Here is a 21,205-nt window from a genome sequence, read left to right as displayed (position 1 = left end):
TTTGCATTTAATCTTCAACAGCTCTTTGAGATACATACTAGTTTAATCCGCATTTTACAAGTGAGGAAACAAGAGGTATACAGAAACGAAGTGAGTTGTCGAAGTCATACAGCTCATATGTGGTGGAGCCTGGATTTGAACTCAGGCAGCCGAAGACCAGAACAGGTGGCCAGAACCACAACTTTGTACTGCATCCAGATGAAGATTGCATAATATTTCAAATGCTTGGACGGGCCAACTTTACGTAACCATTTTCATATTGTGAGAGATTTAGATTATATATTGATTAGGTCTCTAAATAATGCATTGCTGAACATCTTAACGTTTTCCCCCCCTGCATTATGGATTGATTCCTTAGGATTAATTCTTTTTTTTTTCTTTTTAAAAGTTTGCTAAATTAAGCCTACAAGAGTCTGCTTCCTTTCTGAATTATGCACTGCATACAAATGACCTCATTATTGACAAGACATTCATCATTGGATGCTAACTGTTTTGGTTCAGCTCTCCCAGTTTGCAAATTATTCTCTGCAAAAATATTAATCTGCTTTTGTTGATATTTAGCCCTGACGATACTTGAATAGACAGAGTTCCTCACTTTACGCAGCAGAGTCATGAATTTTTCATTGGAAAAGATCTCACAGCTTATCTGATCCAATTCTTTAGTTAATAGAGAAAGATAGTTCTAAAAATGGTGGGGCAAAAATAGAAATTTTATAAATTGAATCGCATTTTTTACTGACTAGGGGAGCTTGCTGTCAAAGAGATTCTATGAGAAATGCTTCCTGTGAGTGAAAATTTAGCTTGTGAACAATTAGGAGCTGTGAAAATCAAGATGCAGAAAGGGACCAAACTGTGACAAACTGTTCCTTAGCTTTGGAAGTGATTTGTCTATTATGCAATGACAGTTAACATTTAAGGGGTGCTTATTGTGCATCGGACACTGTGCTCAACACTGTCCATACTTTGTTTCATTTCATCCTGGCAACAAACCTGTGGGGTATTATATTGTTAACATCCCTGCTGTACAAATGAGGAAACTGAGAAGAGGCGAGGCTAAATGAGGATGCGCTACTTTAAAAGGCAGAATCACCCCAACAGAATAGCTCATTTCCCCTCATTAACACCCTTTATGTCTTTTCAGATTCTTTGTTTGTCAGGGTCAGGGTGGAGTGTGGGGATTCCACTCAGGTAGATAATTCCAAAATCCTAAAATTCTCTTTGTTGTCAGGTTTAAAAAAAAAAAAAAAGGAATAGGATAGGAAGTTAACTAATAGCATGAAAATCTAAACTTTCTTGAAAGCTGAGTGGGAGGGATGGGCCATGTGAATGCTGATTGATTGATTGATTGATTAATGAATGACCTTTCAAGAAGAGGAGACCCACCAGGAAGTCTTTTGTGGGGTTCCCATTCTCTGTCACTTGCTCATTCTCTATTTCAAAAGCCATCCCACCAGGTGTCTCCCTCGTCCTTCTCTTCCTTCCCCCTCTCCTACAGCCTCCTCCCAACCTCTCCTTGGCCCAGCCTTCCTGCCTATCTCTGTCCTTTCCTGTCATTCAAGCCACAACCCTGGAGAACCTTCTCCAGCTTCTCAGAAGGGAGAGGCTGACTTCCAACAGGGTTCATCTGTTTTAAATGAGACACTCCATCCCAGATGCAAACCATTATCTCAAGACCCCCTTTCCTCATGTGGAACAGAAGAGTATCAGGGGCCTACATATTCCCCCATGTGACTGTCCTCCAGTCTCAGGAAACACAGAAGGCCGAGATCTTGCTCCCAGAGGGCGATGGGGGCAGCAGGTCCTAGGTCCTAGGGATCAGGAGTGCTGAGTTCTTTCTGGTGGTCCTTTGGCTGCTGTGTAAAACTGAGGACAGCCAGGTACTGGATGAGAGGTTGGCTTGAGGGTCTACATTCCGGGTTCTACATTGAGGTTCTACATTCCGGGCCCTGTGGCCTCTGGCGTTCCCACCTGGATTGTGGCAGCCTCCTGTGGGGCAGGGGAGAAGATTCCACGGAGAACAGGATCAGAGTGATTGTGCAGTGGGGAGGGGGTTGTGTGGAAAGAGGCCTTGATTCCAGCTGCCTGAGCTGAAGCCCATGCAGTCCAGCCAAGGGGGCTGGGACGTTTCCTCATGGGACCCACGCTGACTGGGGCACTGGGAGGCCCACAGGAGGTATCACACGGGCGGCCTTCCTCAGGGGACGACTGCCAAGCCTCCTTAGAAAGGAAAGGCTTGCTCAAGCAGGCCATATTCACACACACGAGGCGCGTAAGGGATGTGCAGACAATCCAAGGACGGTGAAGAACTGGCCACTCCAGCACCACAGTGACTGGGTGAGCTGGGCTGTGGCTTGTGGGGGGGTGGGGGGAGGGCTGGCGGGGGAAGTGTGGGCGGGGTTTCTGGGATGGTAGAGCCTGTAGAGCCCGTGGTTCCTCTAAATGAGTCAGAGGACCTGGATTTGGGCCCTGGTGGGATCACTGTTTTGTTTTTGTTATCGCTGTTTTTTTCTCTTGTGTTTGATCATCAAAAGAGAGGCTGTGTGTCAAAGAGCCTGGCAGGTAGTAAGTGCTCCATAACATTAGATGAGCCTGAATCTGGCACATTCTGGGAGGCCTCATGGCCTACATAGGGATTGCCTGGCTCAACTGAGCTCCTGTTAGGAATACATTAGCTACCACACAGAAACTGGTAATGGCAGTTGCCACCCAGGGGCGGAAATTGTTGCCAGGGACAAGGGAAGGGGGGTCCTTTATTTTTTTAAATTTTGTCCATATACATCTATTTCTTGTTTCAAAAACTAAGTACCATTTAAAGTTTTTAAAAAAAGGAATATACGATTTTGTATTAGGGATTCAAGGTTATCAAAGCATCTGTCTATAGATGGTTTTAACTGAACCTTCAAAACAATCTTGGTAAGTGGGTATTATCTTCATTTTATAGAGAAGTTAACTGATGTGAGGTCTCACAGATAAAGAGGCAGAGTCTAGCCCTGAGCCCAGGGCCTTTATGCCAAGTGGCTTCTAGTACGGTGATTAAGAGCCTGAGACTTTGATCGACTTCCATGGCTTGATGGGATCCTCTGTCCGTCCTGGGGGTGAGGGTGGGGCTCTCCGTGCCTCAGTTTCTCTCTGAGTCAACTGCCCTGGAGCTTCACGAAGAAAGAAATGGGATAAACTTGCATCAGCCATGTAAGCCCCCGCTCTGTGCTGGCGAGGGAGCACCCAGAAGTGAACAGATCATCAGCTCTGCCCCTCAGTTACGGGAGGATGGGGTCCTTGACCTGCTGTGCTCCTGAGGGCCCCACGCTCAGCCTGGGTGGGCTGGGGCTGACATCATTTGGAAGCTCCCTGGGAGACGCTGTTGTGCAGTCAGAGTGGAAGGGCACTGGGTTTAGAGGATTATGGTCAGGCTGCTGGGCAGTGCTGAGCCCCACCTTGGCTAAAGGCCAGGCCCCCCACCTCTGTCCACATGCAGCAGTGTGCTGTGAACGTTAATAGAGGGAGAAAGCCTGAGGCTCTTGTTTAGGGCCACAAATCCAACTGTGGTGACATGAGTCCGAATCCAAGTCATTCAGGTTTCAAAGGTCGTGGGTTCAGGTCCAGCCTCTGCCAGCTGTGTCACCTTAAACAAGTCAACTAAGGTCTCTGAGCCTGCCTCTCAATGAGATGAGAGTGGCAATACCTACTTCTCAAGGTTGTTTGAGGCTAGACTTAACTGAGAAAGTCTACCTGGGGGTACTTGGAAAACCTTAAAATCCTAGTATAATATGGTATATTCTTAAACCACAAAATAGAGGGAAGAAAGAAAGAAGGAAGGGAAGGAGGGAGGGAGGGTTTGGGGAGGGAGGGAGGGAGGGAGGGAGGAAGGAAGGAAGGAAGGAAGGAAGGAAGGATGGATGGGGGGGGGGAAGGAAATACCTTTCCCTTTACCCAGATTCAACACTAGTCAAGCTCCTTAAATTCCTCTTAGATATTTGAGGAGCCTTCTTCACTTGGCCCGTCCTGGGTAGAGGCTGATTTTCTCACCCCAGCTCCCTAATTCCTGGAATTTCCATGGCTCCACTGTCTGTAACTAGGACAAGAGAAACATGCATTCCTCCCCACATTGGAGTTTCTCCACTTTTGGTGGGTCATTTCCCCTCTCAAGGATGTAACTGCTCAACCAGTGCCCCCTGGTGGTGACTCTTATGAGCCTCTCTAATTTCACTGACCTGGAAGGTTGGCATTCAGGGGAGGAAGTACCTAGATGGGGTACCTAGAAGCACCTGGATGGGGCTTAGGTAAGGAGAATCAGGCTGTGGGGTCCATGTGTGACCTGCATGTTTGCACTGTGGCCACTGTGCCCATCGTGCCGGCACCGGGGTGTCTAATGACAGAGACTGACTGATATCAGTTGGGTCATTTCATGTACTAGGTTCCTCCGTGCCTCTTCCATAGTAGATGCTCTCTGGTGGGAGTTAACATGTGACACAGAGATCTTCACATGTCTGCCTATTCTCGTATGTCTACCTGCATCCTCTACCCCTGCCCTCGCTATCCTCATCTTCCGATCTCTTTTCCTTCCAGGCCCCTGACCAGCCACGCCATTAGCCATCACCCATGCATTGCACATATTTTCACTTCGGGACACTTCTGTATCCACACAAAGGAAATGATGAGAGGGACCATCCATAACTCTGTCAATTTACTGGAGGGTTTTCGCCCTGTTTTTTTTTTTTTTTTTTTTTTTTTTCCAAAAGGTCTCTCCTAAGAGCGGCTGTAGTGCACTTACCATCAATTTTAGTTGGCACATACCTAGGAAGCTGGCTCATCTGTAACCCCAGCTCTGGCTTTTTAGTCCTCCTTCAGCTGGGTGGACAGAATCCCTATAGCCTTGGGTGTGAGCTGAGGGAGGTGCATTGGGAAAACAGCGATGGGGGCCCCGCAGATTGCCCGTGCCTTCTGTTCCTGCCCAGGCTCAGTGCGGTGGTACCATTTCCATGTACAAGAGGCTGATGCTGGGCTTGCTGGACCTTACAACGTGGAGGGTCCGACCAGACCCAGCTCACGATGGGAAGTTCTGGCCGCATGGTCACTTGGTGTCCTCTGGAAGTTTGTTTTGTTTTGCTGGTTGATGAATAGTTCTCTGCTGCAGACGGCATGACCTTACTGGAGAACTGAAGGGTCTCATTGTGAGCGTCCCGTGGGAGCTTGCCACCAACCCCACGACTGAAGCCTTCAGCACCATAATATCGGCCAGTCGTATGGTTCAGGAGACAGAGCTGCTGGCATCTCAGATAATGCAGAGACACTGCAGACTTGAGAGTGGGGCAGCCTGGAGGAGGGCTTCCCCTTCCGTCTCAGGAGAAGCTCTGCCATTAAGCATGTTAAGTTCTTAGAAAGAGAGGCAGACAGAAAGAGAAAATGAAGTTGCTCTTTGCTGGCCCCTCTTGTGATCTTTTTATGTAACATGTCTCCCAACTGTGAGTTCCTTCAGGGCAGCATTTAATCGCCGCTCCTCTGCCTGTGTTAGCTATGTGATCCTGGGAGAGCCCCCTCACTTCTCGGAGCCTTGGTGTCCCCCTCTGTAAACTGGGGATATATCCCTGCCCACAGTGCCATGGGGCTGTGGGCATTAAGAAAAGAAAGCGCACGAGCCCCTGGAATGGTGTCTGCACATCGTCAGCATTCCTGAAAGGCTGGCTCTCATTCTTCTCCCCTGTGACCCTCTGACAGAAGATTACCCCACCCCACCCACAGGGCTCAGTAAATCTGTGCTAATGTGTTAGTGGGTGTCGATGAGTTCATGTAACCTTGGGTCACATGTGGTTAGCATGTGTGTGTTTTAATAGGCTTTTTTACAGTGACGCTAATGATGTGTGGATTGTTTGGGGGCGGTAGGGCTGTGTTCTCGAGTTGTAAACTCACCATTCCTCTACTCCCCAGTATTCTCAGAGTTCTAGCCTATCTCCTCTGCAGCCCTCGCGGGACTGCGGGGTGCGTGCAGTTGTGTATGTGTGCTGTTAATGTGTTGTATGTAAGTGTATGTCTTACAGTTAAGTCCACAGAAGCAAGAAAAAGACACAGACTGCCCCCTGCCTGGATACCACCACCTCACCGACCTCCGCGGGCCCAGAGCCCGTCCCTGCTTCCCCAACTCGGCAGTGGACAGCACCTGTGCCCCGATCTTCGTATCTCAGTGTTTAACCCAGGGCTTCGCCTAAACGTGTGCTCAATACAGAGTAAGTACTTCTTTGCTAATGGAAAGTGGAAAGTCCGTCCTGGGGTTGTCTTTTCTGGGCAGCCCTGCAGTGCCCTCTAGTGGACGTTCGCTGAACTTCTTAAAGTTTGAGGTTCTGCGAGCCCTAGAACAGTAAAGCTCAGGTCTGTTTTGGTAATCCAGCCAGGCTTGGCCTCCGTTGCTGTTGGTCCCTCTGCCTTGCAGAGGCTGTGTGTGAGAGCTGGGTGAGGCTGGGGTGGCGGGGGAGAAGACCAGATAGGCGCCTGGCAGAAGAGCAGGGTAAATCGGGGAAACCCAACCTGTCCCTTCCTTCCCAAGCTTCTCTTCTTTTCTTCTCAGGCGGAAATGACTCAACAGTTGCCCCAGTTTTGTTAATTTTTTAAAAAAGGGTACCTAAAACAAGATGACACGTAAAGATCCCGATTCTCTTACGCCAAGTTCATGCTTGCATACCCACATCTAAGACATCAGCAAATTCTGTGGGTTCTGGATCTGAAACCCATCCCAAATCCACCCTCACTGTCAGGCCATTGCCCAAGCCACATTATCTCTGGTCTGAGTGATCACCAACGCACCCTGTGGGTTCTACTCTTATTCCCGTACCATACAGTACCAGACTCCATACAGTGCCAGAATGTTCTTTTAAAACCATAAGTCAGGGGTGCTTGGGTGGCTCAGTCGGTTAAGTGTCCAGCTTCAGCTCAGATCATGATCTTGCGATTGGTGAGTTTGAACCCCACGTTGGGCTCTGTGCTGACAGCTGGGAGCCTGGAGCCTGCTTCGGATTCTGTGTCTTTCTCTCTGCCCCTCCTCTGCTCGTTCTCAGTCTCTCTCTCTCAAAAATAAACAAACATTAAAAAAATTTTTTGTTAAACCATAAGTCAGATCATGTTGCCACACCCTGTTTAATACCACTTTATTTGTTTCCCATTTCGCTTGAAATAAAACCCAAACCCCTTCCTGTGGCCTACAAGACCCTATGTGTGGAACACAAGAATAAAGCCACTCCAGAAGGCAGAACAGGGCCAGTTGACAGGGGTTGCAGAGCATGAACTTTGACCCAAGGAAGGAAGGAATTTTCAAGAATCAAAGCTGTGCAGGCTGCCTACACAATGAAGGGCAAGGTCCCACCGTGGAAAGTGCAGAGCTTCTGCTGAGAACATTTCTGTACATACAGGTTGGCTGGAGGCTGGAGTAGATGATCTCCTGTTACCTTCCTGCATGGAAATGCCAGATCTCTAGGAATAAGAAATGTGAAGAGGAAATTCCCACTTTACTGGTGGTGGTGAGATAAGCGGGATCTGGACATAGGAAATAGCTCTTTAGGAAGCGTCAGCCTCTGCTTCTTCAGGAACACTTCGTCCAGTGGGGCGCTCAATAGTTGTGTGGCCCTTTCTGTTAGTCGACATCTGATGCAGGGCAAGCCAAGTCTGTCTGCCTCCCTGAAACCCTCTTCTTGCTCTCAGTTCTTCCGTCTTGCAGAGTTCTGGGCACTCTTCCAAAACCATGCCAGAGACCATTGTGTATGTTGGGGACATAAGGATGAAAGGTTCATACTATGCTGTCAAGAAGTTCATGGACTCAGGGTCTCTGGGCTGGTGAGGAGTCATAGCGCAAGGACGCTTGGATTGGTGAGGTAAGTGGGAAGGGCAGAGCACATAGGAACTGGAATATGTGAGCCCGAAGCCCTGGCTGGGAATCAGCATCACCTAGGGAGCCGTGTGGTCAGGGTTTCTGGAGATTCCAGGGGAGGGTCCAGGAATCTGGTGGTTTTTAAAAATCCCCAGGTGGTACTAAGGTAAGTAAGATTGTGGACCCCCAGCTTATTTGGGAAGAGCTTCGTCTTTGAGACACCTGGATCAGAATCCTAGCTTTGCCACTTAATAGTTGTGTGACTGTGGCATCCACCTCTCTCGTCCCATGAGTGAGCAAGAGGAGGAACAGGAAGAAAGGAGGGAGAGAAAGGGAAATAAGGAGAGATTTATTGAGCAGTGTACCCAGCCAGGGGACACTAAGGGCGGGGGCAGGGCGTCTTTGCAAGTGGTCACACCACACAGGCCCAGCTGCACCCCAGGCCACGGGTCTAGTCATGGGCACACACTCAGTCTCGTCTCCATTTCTGGAGCACCTGCCTCCAGGGTTATTGCCAAAGGAGCCAAGATGGCACCTTTTTGTAGGGAACACAGCAAATCCTTGTAAAAGGTTATGGAAGGGTTTTCACGGCCACCCCATGAGATGGTTATAAGGTGTACCCCCATTACAGAGAAAGAAATGGGTACACTGAGAGGTTAAGTTGTGTGTCAGAGGCACCTGAAGTTAGGTATGCAGACCTGTCCCAAGAAAGCCAAGGATGAGTGTTGTTCAACATCCAGCTAAAAAATATTACACAGTGGAGGCCTCTGGATTCCTCTGCTGACTCCCTTTCCTCTCCCCTACAACCGCTCTCCCGGAGTTGGTGTTTATCATTTTCATGCATCTTTATATATGTTTAGCATCTATACAAGAATTCGTAAACAGCATGCAGTCCCCTACTGTATGTTTAGACCTTTTATACACAGTGTCACAAGAAAGAAATCCTGCTGCCACTTGCATTTTTTTCTCAATATTGTTTTTGACATTTATCCACGTTGATGCATATATCTCCAACCTACCTATTATCATCACTTTTTAAAATTTATTTTTTATTTTTAAATTTTTAGAAGTTTATTTGTGTTGAGAAAGAGAGAAGGCACAAATGGGGGAGAAGCAGAGAGAGAGGAGAGAGTGAGAATCCCAAGAAAGTTCGGCACTGACGGGCCTCGAACCCACTAACCATGAGATCATGACCTGAGCCAGAATCAAGAGTCAGATACTTAACTGACTGAGCCACCCAGGCACCCCTTGAAACTTATTTTTTAAAGCTAAGCTACAATTGACATTTATCTTTGTATTAGTTTCAGGTGCTTAGTGTCAACGTAATGATTTGATATTTGTATATACTGTGAAATGATCACTACAAGAAGTCTAATGAATGTCCATCACCACATACAGGTACCATTTTTTTCTGTGACAAGAACTTTTAAGATCTACTCTTTTAGCAACTTTCAAATATATGATTCAGTATTATTAGCTAAGGCCATCATACTATACATGACATCATTAGGACTTATTTATCTTATAACTGGAAGTTTGTACCTTTTGACGACCCTAAGCCATTTCACCCATCTCCCCACCCCTGGCCTCTGACAATAACCAATCTGTTCTCTGAATCTCAGTTTGCTTTCTTTGTGTTTTCTGTTTTTTAGATTCCACGTGTAAATGAGATCATGTAGTATTTGTCTTTCCCAGTCTGACTTATCTCACTTTAGGTCCATCCATGTTGTTGCAAAGGGCAGGATTTCTTTCTTTTATGTGACTGAATAATAGTCCATTGTATATATTACTGCATTTTCTTTATCCTTTTATTTGTCAATGGATACTTGAGCTGTTTTCCTATCTTGGCTATTATAAATGATGATGCTATGTACATAGGGGTGCAGATATATCTTTTCGAGATCATGATTTCATTTCCTTTGGAATTATCCAGAATGATATGACTTGGTGGATGACATGATAGTTCCATTTTCAGTGTTTTTGAGGAATCTCCATACTGTTTTCCATGATGGCTGCACCAGTTTACATTCCTACCATAGAAATGCATAATGATTCTCTTTTCTCCACATTCTCACCAACCCCTGTTATCTCTTACACTTTTGATAATAGCCATTCTAACACGTATGAGGTGGTACCTCATTATGGTTTTGATTTGCATTTTCCTGATCACTAGTGATATTGACCACCTTTTCATGTACCCCTTGGCCATCTGTATGTCTCCTTTGGAAAATGTCTATTTAGATCTTCTGCCCATTTTAAAATCAGACTGTTTTTATCATTCCTTTTTAAAATCCATGACTCAGTTGATGGACCTTTGGGTTGCCCTCAATTTTTTTTTTTACTATGACAGACAATACTGCTGTATGGATTTTTTGCTCAGCTTTCTTTCTGCACACACATGAGAGTTTCACAAGGGTATACACCCAGGAGTAGACCAACTGGGCTGAGGGCATTGTGCTCTTCAGATTCATTGTGCAATTTATGCACTAGCAGTGTAACGGAGTTTCTATTGCTCTGTGCCCTCGCCTTGCCAGATCTCACATGTACAAGCCTATCTTCGCTTCTGTGCTCAATAGCCTCTCGTGGTAAAAACAATGGGAGAATAGTTACACAGGAATGCATCTAGACTATGTTCTTGGCTATGAAGTCCTCAGCAAAGTCTGGATGGAGGTTGCTAAGGCAATCTGTGCCATTATTAATTCAGAACATCCTGTTACAAAACATGGGGTAAGAAGCAGAAAGCACACTAGGAATTTGGACAGGTTTGCTGGCCATCTCCACCAACGATATGCTTCAAGGCATTATCCTCTTGTCCTCACCTTTTGTTGGAGGGAATAAATAGGAAGCCCAGACTTCTAGGTTTGCCTGTTCACGACAGTTGTCCCAGTAAAATCATTAATAGCACCTCCTTTGACACTCCTTGGGAGTGTTTAGGTTCGAAAGATAAGTTATACAGTCACACTAGCTATAAGAGTGGCAATTCAAATCAATTTCCTATCCAGACTGTTCAGATTTCTGGTGCTCTGCTGAGGTCAGTGTGGATTTGACCGGTGGCTGGAGAGCCTGTGTGTTGCAAGTCACAGGGGAAGAACTGCAATTGTTGCTGCAGTAACGAGGTTTAAGATAGAAGTCGGAGCCCTCAGAAGGTTCCAGAGGGAGCTGACCACAGCCCAGAATCCCTTCCCTGAGAAGCTCTGGTGCTTTCACTGTGGAGTCCTGGACATGCTTGCTGGTCACTGCCCACAGGACGGCCAGCTCCAGGCACAGGTGGTGCCGGGTAGCCTGGGGGGTGTTCCCCTCCCAGTCCCCTCAAGATCAGAGTCTGTTCCAGGCCACCAGACAGTGCTCCCTGCCAGCCCTTTCACGAAAACAGTTCCTGGATGTGCTTCATGAGTTGTGGCCAAGCTCTTGTGACAACACCTCCTGCAATAACAAAGGGACCCTTTGTGGGCAGCCGGCTCCGGCTAACAGCTTGTGGATGGCTGGCCTCCCTCTGGCACTTTCTTTTCTAGACAGCCCACCCCCAACCCCTTACACCCATTCAGTTCAAGACAATCTGGGATCCTAGATAGATAATTGGGCCATTTGATCAACCTGAAGAGGTAGGTCAGGGCCGCCTTCCAACATTGAAACTTCCGGAGGAAATGACAGGACACAATGGGAGATCTGTGGTGGGGGACAGCTCAGGGCATCAGCCTTCAGTGGTTCCCTTCCAGCACTGTGCCACCGCCCAGGTGGAGGCCTGCAGCTCAGCAGCATGCTCATATGACAAAGGCTTCTCTTAGAAAGAAGTCCACACAGGATTTCCAACTGATTGGCCTCGGAGGCTTAGCCTCTTACCTTAAAGAGTAGACCCACTGAGGATTACTTCTACCGGTGGCATTCAAAGCCACTCTGGGAGTCTTTGTTAAGCTGCCCCCACCCTATGTTGGCCCTCTTGCTTTTGTGCCTCCTCCATGATCCACAGTGAGTGTGTGGGTGTGTGCACGTGTGTGTACGTGCACACATACATACATGCCTGTCATAACGTAATTATTCTGTCAAGGACAGTGACACTATCTTACTTCATGCACTAAAAGCTCAGTGAAAGTTTGTTAAATGAAGAAATGAGGGGCGCCTGGGTGGCTCAGTCGGTTAAGCATCTGACTCTTGATTTCAGCTTAGGTCATGATCTTATGTGTCAATGAGTTTGAGCCCCACACAGGGTGCTCTGTACTCACAGTGCAGAGCCTGCTTGGAATTCTCTTTCTCTCCTTCTCTCTCTGCCCCTCCCTTATTTGTGCTTGTTCTCTCTTCTCTCTCTCTCTCTCTCTCTCTCTCTCTCTCTCTTTCTCAAAATAAATAAATAAAATTAAAAAAAAAAAGAAACAAGCCAATCCTTTGCTTGGAAGGGGTTGGTCCCAGAAGCAGACTGGATGGAGGAACTCAGTGACAATGGCAAGTCTTCTTTTTTCTTCTGTCCTTCTCTTCTATCTCATTTTGTAGTAACCAGACCGTCTCCATGTTTAAGGAGGATGGCAACCAGCAAGCCCCAATTCACAACAGCTGCCTGGGAAATGAAGGCACCTCCATGGTCTCCCCTGATCCCTGGATCACCCCTGGGACCATGGCATGGGGTACACTGACCGGAGGGTTCACTAGAATCACCAAATTGGACTGGGGCAGAAGCAGTTTCCCAAAGTGGGGGGATTGAGCTGATCTTGAAGAGAAAAAAATAACAGCTTTGCAGGGCCACCACACTGAAGCCCGAGCAGTTCCTAAAAAGACCAGTTCTGAGCTGGAGGCCAGGACTGCTCTTGTAGGAGCGGTGACTCTGGCACTTCTAATAACCACAGGCCGGCCAGGTTTTACAAGGATGATCCCCTCTGCAAGCATGGCAGGTGGCTATATCTGTAGACTCTGAACATCAACAGTCGGCAGGTGTTTACTAGATGCTAGATGCTAGATGTCAGACACTGCGCAGGCTGGGGGGTCAGTGGTCCGCAGCCAGAGGCATTCTTTGCCCTTACATGGCTCACCATCTACTCAATGCCCCAGGTGCCCTGAATGGCCCCCACTGAGCCTCACCTCCAAGCAGGCTTTGGTTCCAGGACAACCCTAAGCTAACATTCTTGGAACTGGGCTTGATGGGCATGGCCCATTTCATCCTGGCAACAGTGCTATAGTGTAGATTTTAGGATATAGGGCCAGAAATAGGCCCTAATTTAAGCAAAAAAGGAGAGAGGAAGAGCAGAGGTGAGAAGGGAGGTGGGGAGGGAAAGAGAGAGAGAGAATATGTTGGGAAGACATTGGGTAGTTCACAGAATTGAAGAAAAAGATGAGTAGCCAGGCCAGGATTTGGGACGGACTGGGACAGGACCAGGGCTTGCCACGGCTCTGTGTGGACCTTGTCTAGAGGGTACTGCTTTACTGGCTCAGCACCAGCTACCTTCAGTCCCTGTGACTTCTCACAAGAGTCCAGTTCCCAAGAGAAGGCTCCAACTGGCCTGATTTGGGCCAATGCCCACCCCTGTGATCAGGGATCAGGTTGTGTATTGGCAGTTCTTCTCTGTGGAGTTGAGGAGGAGTGGTGACCCAAAGGAAGAGCGAGAAGGAAGGAGTATATTGGGGGCAGACAAAAATAGCCACCGTGACCACATAGGTATGCCTGTTTTCCAGGTGAGGAACTGAGGCTCAGAGAGGTTATATAACTTGCTCAAATTCACACTGCTAGTGAGTGATAGGACTTAAACCCAACCTGTTTGATTTCAGAGCCCACATTCTGACTCTCTATCCAAGGATAGGTGGCTGGTGGAGGTGCTTCACTTAATCACAAATGATAATTTACAAAATATCATAGTAGTCAAAAGTTTGGGGACCAGTTGGAAGGTAACTGCCACCAAACAGGCAGGAGAGGAAGGACTAGCTTACACCAGGGCAGTAGTTAATATGGATATGAGGATATGAACCACGAGAGAGCGTGAAAAGAGACTTTAAGTGGCTAAAATCTGTCATGACTGATGACTAATAGGATGTGTGAAGGAAGGACAGTAGTCTACATGGGCATTCTGGTTTTGGGTGTGGGCACCTGGTAGATGGAACTGTCTGTCCCTCGCTGAGATACAGACCCAGAAGGAACTGGTGGGGCTGGGGGAGAAGGAAGAGGAGTATAATTTTGGACATACTGGATTTGAGGACATGTTGGATTTGATACCGAAACGGAGACATGTCCAGGAGCCAGTGGACAGGCGGGATCTGGGACATGGAAAAGAGCCATTAGGCAAAGGTGGTGTCCCCCAGGGACACTGTGTAGTATGAGCCCGACAAAAGTCTGTGGATCTGCAGATCGAGTCTGGGGAATCACAGCATTTGGGAGTAATTCAGCATACTTGTTGGGTTCTGCAATCGTGTGAGAAGATATGGGGGAAGTATCTCATTCCTTACTGCACATCGGTGTGATTCTTTTTTTTTTTTTTTAAGATTTTTAAAAAATTATTTATTTTGAGAGAGGGGGGAGGGGCAGAGAGAGGGAGAGAGAGAATCCCAAACAGGCTCCACACTGACAGTGAAGAGCCCGACCTGGGGCTTGATTCCACGACGCTTCACTGCCTGAGCCAACCAGGTGCCCCACGTCAGTGTGATTCTTTCCGCCTCTTCTGGCCCTGCTGCTTCTCCTCCCTTCCCTTACTTGGGTAAGTCAGTGTCAATATTTCAGAGGCCATAGCGTCTTCTGAGCACAGCCTTGCTGGCCTCCCAAATGTGCTTTGTAACATCGTAGATCTCTTTGACTGGAAACTGCATGAAGGCTGAGACCCCACCTATCTGGTGGCATGGCTGCATCCCTGTAGGAGGTGGAAACCCTCACCCTCTCAGGCTCCGTACTAGCAACAATGATGATGATGATGATGATGATAGTGAGTGGTACTAGCATTTATTGAAGACCTACTAGGTACTAGGTACTCCATTCAAGCCTTTACATACTTCTCTCATTTAATGCTCAGAACTGTCCCATGAGATTGTGTAGTTTTCCAAGTGAAAAAACAGAATCAAAGAGTTGAAGTGACTTGCCCGAGGTCACAAAGCTCAAGAGAGGTGGTGTCAGATTTCTAAGCCAAGTGCCATGGGCTCTGAAGCCCTGCTTTCTCTCACTGTGTTCTCCTTCTGGAGGGAAGTAGGAGGGGCATCGCATGGAGGGTTCTGGGAGCAGCAGCAGAGACCTGGAAAGGGCTGAAAAAAAAAAAAAAAGCTTTCTGAGAGGGAAAAGGCCGTTAGGTCTGACCCAAGAGTGGTAGCTTTGGAAAACAGAGAGGAGAAGATGCCTCGCCTGGATAGTACCTGCTGGAACCCTAAGGTGGATGTGGCACCATTTCTGGCTGGGCTGGGAGAGAAGCCCAGGATGAATTGGCCAGAGCCACTACCTGGGCAGGTGCTGGGGAGAGAAGACAAGCAAGGAAAAGGGGCTGGGCATCCTGATGACCCTTCCCCACCTGAGGCAGGTACAAAGGACCCACACTGCCCCGGCACTGAGGCCGGGCCTGGCAGGAGAAAGGAGAGCCCCAGACAGAGGCCTCATTGATTCTGGTGGTCCTGAGTGGGCCTCTGTAGGGACCCTTCTACAGCAGGTGAGTGTAAGGGAGGGGAGTGGGGGAAAGCTAGACTAAAAGGCATAATTTTAAAAAGCAAATGGGACTGACTTAATCCCCTGCTTGAACCTTGAAACCCACCAGGGGCTTCCCATCTCCCTCACCTGAGCTCCAGACTCCCTAACACGGCAATGTGGTTACTGCTGACAGTGTCACCAGTGACTCCTGGACTGTCCCCCAGCACATACTTCATGATCTCCCCACCTGGGGAGCTTTTCAAAGATATCAGTGCTCAGGTCCTGCCCCAAACCAGTCTTTCTGGGAGTGGGCATCCTTCTTTAAAAACAGAAAACAAAAAACAAAAAGCTCGCCAGGTGCTTCCATTGTGTTTCTAGGGCCAAGAAGCCTTGCTGATCTTTCTTATTCTCCGGGCCTCAGCCTGGTCTCAGCTCGGTGCCTGCCTCCTCGGGAAGACTTCTGAGACCGCTCTCCCGGGCAGAGTGGGCTGGCGCCCATTTATGTCTGTGCCCCACAGCATACAGTAACTGTTCGATAAGTGGGCTGAAAGCTGAAATGTTCAATATCAAGTCAAAATCTGTCTCCCAGAAATTTCCCTTAGTCCCTGATATTCCCTCCTTCCTCATTAAACATGAAAGCCCAAGCCTTTTCCATTTTTTTTTTTTTTAACTTTCCCCAGATGTCTGTGGGTATTGGTCCTTAATTAGCACTTTTGGATGCCTCTGGGTCCTCACTGTCCTCCTGAGCAGGAGCTGGCTCTCTGTTCCCGCAAACATTAGAGTTTCCCCAAATAGCTCCTAGAAAAGGAAGTGCGGCTGCTCCACGAGAAAAGACAGTTTGCAAACAAGGGCTTTGTGCAGGCAGGCTCAAAGGCAACCGAAGCGTCCCCTCTCTGGGAGACATTTAAAGCACCTCCACGTAAGATCACAGAGAGATTTAGTCAATACTCATCCATTTCTTCCTCCACCTTTCCTCAAGGGAAGCCAGAACGGAGCTCTTGTCAGAGGCTGCGGAATAGCTTCAAGAGAGTGGAGGGGATGATCCAGGTTGGATCGGACAAGGACGAAGGCGAGAAACTGCCAACAGGGTATTAATTGGCTTTGCAACAGCTTAGAGCCTCGCCCTGGTCCAAACAACTTGAGGCAATTTCCAAAAGCAACTGTGAAGGAAGAGGCCTGCACCTTTCTCACCTCTTTCCAACAAGCAGCTCGGAAGTGGGGGGAAGGAGCCAGGAATCCACAGGGCATCCTTCTCCCGCCAACTGCCAGGGCCTGGAGGGAGGCCAGGCCGCGCGCGCCTCCTGGGGCTTGGGAATGTGCCTGAGTACAAGGAAGCTGTGGGGCCCCCGGCTCCCTATCATGGAGAGGAGGTGCTGACAGCAAGTGCCCAGGCCCAGCCAGGGTTCCGGGGAAGGGATGGCTGCTGCCCAAACACTGGGTGTGGACAGCTAGTCTTTGTTGGATTTCTGGCTCCAGTGACTGTCCTTCTCTGATCTCAGTTTCCTCATCTGAAAAGGAAGGTTTTGTTGGGCCAGGTATCAAAGGTCCCTTGTAGCCTCATCTTCTGGGGCTGGTGAGAAAGCCGGATGGCGGTGGGGGCGCGAACAGAGGGAGAGGAAGGTGCAGGAGCGGTTGTGACTCAGGGGAAAGACAGGAACCTAGCGCCTTGTCTGCACGTGGCAGCAGGTTCCAGCCTGGAGGCCCCGCCCATCCAAGAGGGGTGGAAAGACTCCTCTACATCTCGGAGGAGACATCACATGAGGAAGCTGAAGTCCAAGACTCAGCTTTAAAAGACTCTCACAAAGTCACACAGGTAGCTAGAAGGGGACTTTTGTTCACCACAGGGATGGCAGGTAGGTTTGACTTCCTGTGCCAAACCTGATGGGTTGACCAGAGCTGTCTGCATCACGTTGAAGAAAGAGTTCAGAATCAATGAACAGGGCCTGCCATGGGCTTGGGGAAAAAAATGGCAGCATAAACACCACATATTGGCCATACTTACTGACTCGGTCAGTAAATTGTCATTGAGGGGCCACTTCATGCAGCACACTGGCCTTATACCAGGGATTCAGTGGTAAATAAAGCAAGCCCCTGCTCTCAAGAAGCTTACAGTCTAGAAAGGAGACAGATAACACACACGTAAGCTAATGACTAAACAGTATCACTTCAATTAGTGCTAAGTAGTATATGGAAATTAAATAGTGCAATGGGCTAGACAGTGATGGTGCAGGAGAGGAGGGAAGAAAGCAAACTGGTTAGGGAGGTGACATCTAAGCAGAGATCTTAATTCTGAGAGAAAGCAGAGAAATAGAGCACCCAGGCAGAAGGAAGAGCCAGTGCAAAAGCCCTGAGATCAAGCCTCCAGGGGACAGAGAGATACCACAGTTGAGGCTGTATAGATGGCAAGGGAGATGGTCAGTGGAGGAGGTGGGAGCCGTGAAGCCAGCTCTCTGCTTCATGTGCATAGTTGGATGTCTGACAGGCCTAAACTTAGCCAGTCCAAAATGATACCTTCAGTCCTCATCCCCCAGCCCCTCCCCACCCAAACTGCTCCTCCTCAAGTCTTTACTTCTCTTCCTATAAATAAGCACCCATGCTGCTGCTCAGATCACTGGGCTACAACCAGCCCGGTCATCATCAACTCTTGCCTGTGGTCACCTTGCTGGTCTCCTTGCCTCCACCCTGGTCTTTGACAGGAGCCCAAAAACCACTCATCAAATCAACCCCGCCATCCTTCATTGCCTCCAAGCTCTCTTCTCCCAGTTTTGACTTTCTTGCAACAATCTCCAGCCCACAAGCCCAGGAACACACATTTACTATCTTTTTAAAAGACAATGTGAAGTTGGTCACAGGTGCAGGGGGCATTAAGCCCCAGATCAATTCCTCTAGTTGTCCCCAAACAGACAGGGTTTCCAGAGAGGTTCTGGCCACTGTGTATTAATTGTCATAGGGACCATATATATAACAGGCACCCGCTATGCTCCTGGCCCTCGAGCCAGAGCATCACAATAGACAAGGAGGTATGGTCATCCCCCCACCTTCATTCCTGTGGGTACTAGGACTCAGAAAGGTTCAGCTTCTTGTTGTGAATACCCCAGCTGGTGAATGACCATGCCAAAATTTGCACTCAGGTCTCTCTGATCCCAAAGCTCAAACTCTTGCTTACATGTTAAGCTTTTTTCAGTCTCAAATGGGCAAAGGATGGTGGGCTCAGTGAGAAGAACCTTGACCTCAGTCTGGATATTTTCCCTTCATTCCAAATCAAGTGTCAGAGCCTGCTCCCTGGGTTCTTTGGTACCTCCTCAGCCTGGAAAGATGGTTTGGACCTTCTGCCCACCTGCTCCCAAAGAGATGAAGGTGTCCCAGTTTTCCTTAACCGGCTTGGCGTTCAGTCCCCACACCTCCACCTGCTCCTCTCTCACATCCGTTCTGTTGGCAGGTGGTCACCTTCCTGCCCCAGGCTGTTGTAGCCAGTACCTCGGTGCCCTTCAGTCTATCGGCCTCTTGATCAGGAAGCATTCCCGTGGGAACCATGGTGCCAACATCCGGTGAGGACGGGGCCTACTAGCCTTGCTATCAACCCAAGAACAAAGGAGCTTGGTGCCTGCCGCTCGGCAGGCTGTGTTTGTCCAGGGCGAGGCCTAGCCTGGCACAGATGCTGAGCAAACAGGAGTGCCGGCCTCACAGATCTGCCTTACAACGAGCAGGCCTTTGGCGGAGAGGTATTGCTCTCAGGCCACCTGCCAAAACACTACCCTTCCCAATGCCAACCAGCACCCCAGGGCAGGGGGGACTGTAGGGCAAGCAGTCCTGTCCCTAAGCCTCAAGCTTTCTAGCTCTACAATGGAACAGTTGTATAAGATGATCTCCAAGATCCCTTCTGTGGTCTAGAGCCTTGAATGATGTTGCGGGAAGTTCCTAGGGCTTGAGAAGAGATCCGAGGTAGAATCTGGGCCTTTGTCTCATGGCATCCCCTGCCTTAGCCCCATGTATCCACACATGTCTGTGGCTGGGAGGATGGACCTCTCTCAGAGGAATGTCTTCAAGTACCAGATCCATGACTTCATTTGCTCTAATGGAGCTTCCAGGACTGAAACTAAGGTATTTCATGATCAAAGGATTAAGTATGACCATCTTGTTTCTGAGGCCACCTAGTATGTGATCCCTTACTTTCTGCCCCCCAGAAATCTTAGTGTAGCTGGGGAAGACTCAGAGGGCCCATGGAGGGATGTTTCTCCAACTAGGACAGTGAAAGGCTACACGGTGATATTCACAGACTTCAGCATGCATCAGAAGCACCCGGAATGCTTATTTAAGATACAGATTCCTGGGCCCTATATCCCAGAGATTGAGTCCCAAGGTCCAAGGTGGAATGGGTAGCTCAGGATTCTGAGTTTTTAACAAGCACCTAGGTGATCTTTAGGTCTCTGATGAAGTGGAATGAGTGAGTCTAAAAGCTATACAGTCCTGGATTCAAATCCTACCTCTGTCACTTATTTGCACTATGACTTGGGGCAAGTCCCTAAGCCATTCTACACGTCAATTTTGTTTGTAAAATGAGGTTATAATAACATCTACCGCTTAATAAACAAAAGCTATTATTTCAGAGTGTTTATTGCACTTTGTAAATGTTTGTCAAGCAAAGGAGGTAGAAGTTCATTGTCAATCCAGAAACCCAGGGGTTCTCCATCTACCACATCTCTCTCAAACACTCAGTCACAAATCTCATGAATTCTACCTCCTAAAACATCTAAGACCTGCCCACTTTTCTCCATCCCCACAGCCTCCACCCTAGTCCAAGCCACCACCTGCTTCTACCTGACGACTGCACAGTCCTCTCTCCATCTCCCTACTTCCACCCTTGCCTCCTCCCCTTCTTTCCAGGGCAGCCCTGCTAATCTGATATGGCAATGCCTCTGCTTCAAGCTCCAGCTCTCAGGAAGGCCTTGAGTCTAAAAACAACTCTTTTGGTCCCCCACACCTACTTCTAAGCCTCCTTTCAGCTCCTCTCGGCCTCTAACTCTACACTCAAGATATTCTGAACTTCTTTCAGATTCCTTTAGTGAATATCCGTTTCTCTTGCCACAGGGACTTCATGCAAAGTGTGTTCCCTGTGTCTGAAACAGCCACCCCACCCCCATCCTGTCCCCAAACACACATCTTTCACCTACTACTCATTTTTCATCTTTCAGATGAAATGTCATTTACTCAGGGCCAGACGTAGCCATTCCCCTCACAGGTGCTGTGGCAACTCTGTCCTTCCTCCATAATCACACCTGTTATACTCTGTTGTGATGACTTCATGCCAGCCTCCATCAGTAAACTAACTCCAAGAGAATGAAAAATCTGTTGCTGTAGCAGCAGCAGTAATAGAGTCTATGCTCAAAGGACGACGAAATACCCTGCTGAATGAATGAATAAATAAATAAATGAGCAGAAGACCCTGGTCGCAGGATGTGTTGCAGATGGGCGTCCCCTTGATAGTGCCTCAACTCAGTTTAGGATATGGACGTGCCTGGAGAGAAGACAGCCACGTGGGGGCGTCTCTGGGCAGGTACAGGCCACAGGGGGGCGCCCTCAGCTCGTCGTATGTGACTGGCACCTCTTTAGATTCAGGTTCGGTTACTAATGGCCAATGGGAGATAGGAGGCGAGGTTTTCCTCTGATTGACAGTATCGCTCCGCCCAATCTAATTCATCTTTTTCTTGGCTCCGCCCCCTCCAGGCCCCGGAGACGCTGAGGGTGGGCCTGATGGAGGCGCCGCCAACTCAACT

The 21,205-nt window shown here is 48.5% G+C and overlaps 1 long non-coding RNA gene across 1 annotated transcript; it reads left to right on the top strand.

Annotated features, from left to right (window-relative positions):
* Positions 1–1,317: 1,317 nt before the first annotated feature.
* LOC123380004 lies at positions 1,318–21,144 on the top strand. Its single transcript, XR_006585205.1, has 4 exons — positions 1,318–2,334; positions 6,036–6,221; positions 9,154–9,250; positions 18,871–21,144. It is a non-coding gene; the product is annotated as an uncharacterized LOC123380004 (long non-coding RNA).
* The last annotated feature ends 61 nt before the right edge of the window (positions 21,145–21,205 follow it).

This window comes from Felis catus, chromosome C2 (assembly GCF_018350175.1).
Source record: "Felis catus isolate Fca126 chromosome C2, F.catus_Fca126_mat1.0, whole genome shotgun sequence".
NCBI lineage: Eukaryota > Metazoa > Chordata > Mammalia > Carnivora > Felidae > Felis > Felis catus.
Note: the sequence above shows the minus strand (reverse complement) of the source record. Positions and strands in the feature narration are given on the sequence as shown.